Source organism: Octopus bimaculoides, chromosome 16 (assembly GCF_001194135.2).
Source record: "Octopus bimaculoides isolate UCB-OBI-ISO-001 chromosome 16, ASM119413v2, whole genome shotgun sequence".
NCBI classification, from domain to species: domain Eukaryota; kingdom Metazoa; phylum Mollusca; class Cephalopoda; order Octopoda; family Octopodidae; genus Octopus; species Octopus bimaculoides.
The window spans coordinates 40,332,364-40,338,635 of record NC_068996.1 but is presented as its reverse complement, the minus strand read 5'-3'; the positions used below and the strand labels follow the sequence as shown (position 1 = coordinate 40,338,635).

General features: G+C 37.8%; 1 non-coding gene across 1 annotated transcript; it reads right to left on the bottom strand.

Annotated features, from left to right (window-relative positions):
* Positions 1 to 1,487: 1,487 nt before the first annotated feature.
* Positions 1,488 to 1,559, bottom strand: Trnaa-ugc (transfer RNA alanine (anticodon UGC)). Its single transcript has one exon. It is a non-coding gene; the product is annotated as a tRNA-Ala (tRNA).
* Positions 1,560 to 6,272: the final 4,713 nt, after the last annotated feature.

The following is a 6,272-nucleotide window of genomic DNA, read 5'->3' as shown; positions in this document are numbered from 1 at the left end:
CATGATGCAATTTATTCACACAAAGCAACAAAGAGAAAGTTCATTCCTTGAGTAGTTCAAACTCCAGTTTGACAGAAATATCTATTCTAAGATGTGTAATTAAACATTTTGTGTAATATATCTGTAAAACAATAGAAAGTACTGTTTGGTTTGTGTTAGTTTCTTATTTCAGTATTCTTTTCTACTCTAAGCACAAGGCCCAAAATTTTGGGGGGCACAAGGGCACTCTAAGCACAAAGCCTGAAATTTTTTTTGTGGTGGGGGTACGTTGGCCAGTCGATTACATTGACCCCAGTGTATAACTGGTACTTAATTTATTGACCCCGAAAGTATGAAAGGCAAAGTCAACCTTGATGGAATTTGAACCCAGAATGTAAAGGCAGACGAAATACCGCTAAGCATTTCGCCCGGTGTGCTAACGGTTCTGCCAGCTCATCGCCTTATTATTTCGGTATTGCATTTAATGGCAAAATTGACATTTTTTGGTAAAAAAAAAAACGAATTCCTATTTAACAAAAAACTTGACATGATAGAAAATTTCTAGGGGCTTTTCTGAACCCAACACCATCAAATCATGGAGGATTAATTGTAAAAAGCAAAACAACTAAAAAATTTCTTTTTAAATGTTCATCAGTGTTATTACTGTTGATATATACATATGTATGTATGTGTGTGTGTGTGTGTGTGTGTGTGTATATATAAATAATACAGAATGGGACAAGAACGCAAGACATCCAGACAGTTAGGTGATACATGAAAGGGACAAAACATCCAGATAGACGATACAAAGAAAACACGGACAGGTCATTCGGAGTTTTCTCTCTTCAGTCGAGATCCAGATTATCCTTGCAATTTCGGCTGGTTATATATATATATATACTACACTCTCTGAGTGGTTGGCGTTAGGAAGGGCATCCAGCTGTAGAAACTCTGCCAAATTAGATTGGAGCCTGGTGTTGCCATCTGATTTCACCAGTCCTCAGTCAAATCGTCCAACCCATGCTAGCATGGAAAGCAGACGTTAAACGATGATGATGATATATACATACTGTTTTACTCTTTACTCTTTTACTTGTTTCAGTCATTTGACTGCGGCCATGCTGGAGCACCGCCTTTATAGTCGAGCAAATCAACCCCAGAGCTTATTCTTTGTAAGCCTAGTACTTATTCTATCGGTCCCTTTTGCCGAACCACTAAGTTATGGGGACGTAAACACACCAGCATCGGTTGTCAAGTGATACTGGGGGGACAAACAGACACACAAACATATACGCACACATACACATATGTATACATATATGACGGGCTTCTTTCAGTTTCCGTCTACCAAATCCACTCACAAAACTTTGGTCGGCCTGAGGCTACAGTAGAAGACACTTGCCCAAGGTGCAACACAGTGGGACTGAACGCAGGACCATGTGGTTAGTAAGCAAGCTACTTACCACACAGTCACTCCTGCACCTAAAAAAACATCTGTATTACAGATTTGGAGATGTTGGGTATCGAACCCAGGTCCTTTTGCATGCAAAGTGAACGCTCTACCACTGAGCTACATCCCCTATATACATATATGTATGTATATTTTTTATGAAGCTTTGCCTCATGTATGATGGTCACTATCATCGATTTAATTGCTTGTGTATGTATACACCTAAGCAGCATTTATATTTTTAACACAGTTGACACTGCCAGATTGAATGATACTGCCCAGGTGTCAATACTATAGAGATAATTGTTTGGCAGCTGATGATGGGCATACACATTTGTTATGTCTGATTGTGAATTTCTTATATCTTAGTCTAGTTATTATGGGTTGCACTTCTTTGCCATAAGGTGGAAAGTGTTTGTAGGTTCATAGTTTGCGAAGATCACATACATTGGTACTGCTTTTTCTTCATAGATAATTTTATTAAGCTTAGATATTGGTGTCTAGTTTTGGGAGGTTCTGTGGCATGTGTGTGTGTGTATGTGTGTATGTGTGTGTGCCTGTGCCACCACTTGACAGCTGGTGTTGGTTTGTTTACATCCTCATAACCTAGTAGTTTAGTAAAAGAGGCCAACAGAATAAGTAAAGCAAATAAAGGTTACTTTCTTGAGTCATGTCGACTTATAAGGGCCAGTTTCCCTGTTTCATGGTGAATAAATTCCCCACCTAAATGGGACCCTAGTCCGAGCAACGTGAAATGAAGTGTTTTGCTCAAGAACACAACACATCAACTAGTCTAGGAATTGAAACCACAATCTTATGATCATGAGTTCAACACCCTAACCACTAAGCCACATGCCTCCAACTAATGAGTATGAGGCTTAAAAAGAAAAATAAGTCCTGGGTTCGATTCATTCAACTTAAATTTCTTCAAAGCAGTACTCCAGCATGGTCACAGTCCAGTAGCTGAAAGGTGTAAAAAAAAAAAGATTAAAAAGAAAAGAAGTTGTCGATTACTCATTAATCCTCATCAACCTTGACTGAGCAGAAATGTGATCAAAGTCATTCTGTGTGTGTTTTTTTTTTTTAGGGATATCAAAAGGTTGATTGATCTGTTGACAGAATCATTAGGGCATTGGACAAATGCTTTGCAGCATTTGTTCCGTCTCTTTGCATTCTGAGTTCAAATCCCGCAGAGGTTGACTTAATCTTTCATCTTTTTTGGGGTGAGTAAGGATGGGAGGGAGTGATAAACTAAAGAACCACTCACATACAAAGTTGATTTCTTGCCCTCTCTCCCTCAGTCTTTCTTTCTCTCTCTTCCTCCCCCTCTCTCTTCCCTTGCTCTATCTCTCTCTCCCTCTCTTACTCTGTCTTTCTTTCTCTCTCCCCTTGCTCTGTCTCTTTTTCTCTCTCTCTCTTCCCCTCTCTCTCTCCCTTGCTTTTTCTGTCTTTTGCTGTCTCTCTCTTCCTCTCTCTCCCTCCTTCTTTCTCTCTCTCCCTCTCTTACTCTGTCTCTCTCTCCCTCTCTTACTCTGTCTCTCTCTCCCTCTCTTACTCTGTCTCTCTCTCCCTCTCTTACTCTGTCTCTCTCCCTTGCTCTATCTGTCTTTCTGTCTCTCTCTTCCTTTCTCTCCCTCCTTCTTTCTCTCTTTCTCTCACTATCTTGCTCTTTCTTTCTCTATCTCCCTGCCCTCTCTCTCTCTCTCTCTCTCTCTCACTCCCTCTCCCTCCCCCTCTCTTTCTTGCTCTCTCAGAACTAACTAACCTCAACTTGATTATTCTCATTCTCATTAGGATGCCAGCTGAATACTTAGTCTGGATAAAAGAGAAAGAGCTGAGTCAGGGAATAACAACCATTTTTCTTCTTCCTTTTCATTGAGACTATTCACAAAAACTAAAGAGGCTGACATGGTGGGTACAAATAAGCCGATGTACTGAGCAGTGTGCAACAGACTATGGACTAAATTAACCCTAAACCCTTTTGATACCAACCTGCCTGAGCCCCCACCCCCACTCCACCGCAGTTCTATGAGATAAACTCACCCATTTTAAAGTAATCTAAATTAAAACCGTCTATCAAAATTTCAAGTAAATTTATCTTCGAAGAACCAGCTTAATAACGACAAAGTTATTTGGCTAAATTCTTGATTATTTTCAAAATTAGCTGAAACAAAAGCAGTTTGTTTTTAAACAGGAATACAGTAACGGATGTGTCAAGAATTCCATTATTCTACTGTGCCTACTCCTGTTTGTTTTTTTTTTAAGATAATAGAAAGTTATTTGAAGAAAAATTTGGTGGTTATTTGTTGTTGGTTAAGCAATCAGATAGCAACACTAGAGGCACTAGGGCTGATAGCAATATATAATGCTTGAAGATTGTTAAGTGAATGCTAAGTGGTTGGAGAGCCAAGCCTGTGATATATGCTGAATTCTCAATAGGAATTTTTCTGTCTGATCCATCTTATACTGGCTTGTTCTCTAATAACAGGAATCTACCAAGCTGACACACTCTTCACTCGGTAATTGAAGAATAAGTCTTTTGTAATCTAATAAAATAAACTAGCTAGTAACTGCTATCACAAACAAACAATTAATTCAGAATGAGCCTCTTCATGGCTGCCAATGAGGGTGTCCTCTTCATGTTTGGTCAACTTCCTCAAAATAGCAGCAAAATCTCCTTCACATTACACTTCACCATCTTGAAAAGGTTATGTTGGACAAAAGAGTTTTGTATATACAAAGCAAATAGAATATTCATGGCTGGAATGCTTTTGGTCATAGGTCCACCGGATCAGGACTACCTGAGGTTTAACTACAATGACAAACAAACAAATGAAATTAAAATAAACCAATCAAATTTTTAAAAGATATTTAACCCTTTAGCATTTAGATTGCTTTGTCAAATGTAATGCTTATTTATTCACATTGTTTTTAATTAACCTTGCATTCTCTCATAACTTTGAGATTCCAATGATGTGATTGTTAATTTTTTTAATGACATTATAGAGTGGGTGTGAGAGGCTTGGATCTGGCCAATTTGAACATAAAAAGGGCAGAATATTTGGGTTGGATATGGCTAATTTAAATGCTAAGAGGGGGATGTTTTTATTTGTTGTTGTTGTTGTTGTTGCTGTTCCAATGTAGGAATTCTGTTGGGGTAAACCTGCTTTTCTCTGATACTGTGTAGTGATTATGTTATTGAAGGAGACTCAGTGCTATGTTGTTATTAACCCTTTTAACATTCAGATTACTCAGTCAAATGTAATACTTATTTATTCTCATTGTTTTCAATCAATCATACACTGAGATTTCAATGAAATGATTGTTTAGTTTTTAGAATGGCATTGTAGGGTAGGTGTGAGAGGCTAGATCTGGCCAGTTTGAACATAAAACAGGTAGAATATTTGGGCTGGACATGGCCAGTTTAAAAGCTAAAAAGAAGAGGTTTTTACTTGCTTTGTTGTTGCTGTTCCTATGTAGAAATTCCGTTGGGGAAAACCTGTTTTTGTCTGATATTGTGTAATGATTGCATTGTTGAAGGAGACACAGTGCTTTGCTGTTATCAATCCTTCAGCATCCAGATTACTCAGTCAAATGTGATTCTTATTTATTCAGATTGTTTTGAATTGATCATAAATTATCTCATAGCTTTGAGATTTCAATGATGTGACTGCTTAGTTTTAGAATGACATTGTGTGATAGGTATGAGAGGCCAGATTTAGCTAGTTTGAACATAGAACAGATAGAATATTTGGGCTGAATATGTCTAGTTTAAATGCTAAATGGATATCTGTGTGTGTATAATCCTTTATCGTTCAGATTACTCTGTCAAATGTAATGCTTATTTATTCACATTGCTTTGAATTAAATTAATCATGCACTATCTTGTAGCTTCAAGATTTTCAATGGTGTGTTTGTATATTTTCAGAGGGACATTGTAGTGTAGGTATGAGAGGCTGGATCTGGTCCATTTTAACATAAATCAGGTTAAATATTTTGGCCAGATATGGTCAGTTTAAATGCTAAAAGGGTTAAATATTTTAACTTCATTTACAAATATTTTTGTGTGACCTGGAATTGAAACTTTACAAAACTGATATTCAAGTCCAGTCCACATTTGTATCAGACCCTGGTTATCAACCAATCAGCTGGCAGTAATATCATGCTATATAAGAACATGGTCAAATTTTCTATGACCTTTCCACTTTCTATTAAGACAAAAGCTCATCGAGAGCAGCTGCAGTCATTAGACTGTGGCCATGCTGGAGCACCACTTTGAAGAATTTTTAGTTTAACAAGTCGACCCCAGTACCGTTTTTTTTTTTTTTCTTAGCCCAGTATTTATTCTATCAGTCTCCTTTGTCAAACCACTAAGCTAAAAGGATGCAAACACAACAACACTGGTTGTCAGGTGGTGATGAGAGACATCTGCAAATACACAAACACACACACACATACATATATACACGACAGGCTTCTTTCAGTTTCCGTCAACCAAATCCATTCACAAGGCTTTGATCGGCCTAAGTCCATAGAAGAAAACAATTTGCCCCTGTGCCACATAGTGGGACTGAACCCAGAACCATGTGGTTGGGAAGCAAACCTCTTACCACACAACCACGCCCATTCCTATATTTTAAGTGAACCCAACTACAAAAGAAAGGAAATCTTTCCTCATAATATCAAACCAATTCTTCTCAGCATCTCGAGCCTTGCTAGTCACTACTACGCTCGTTTTTCATGTCCTTTGATCTTCTATAAGTAGTTATTAGATTATATTCACTATCCCCTCATTCTCCTCTTTTTTTTTCTTTTTTTTTGTTTCAGTCATTTGACTGTGGCC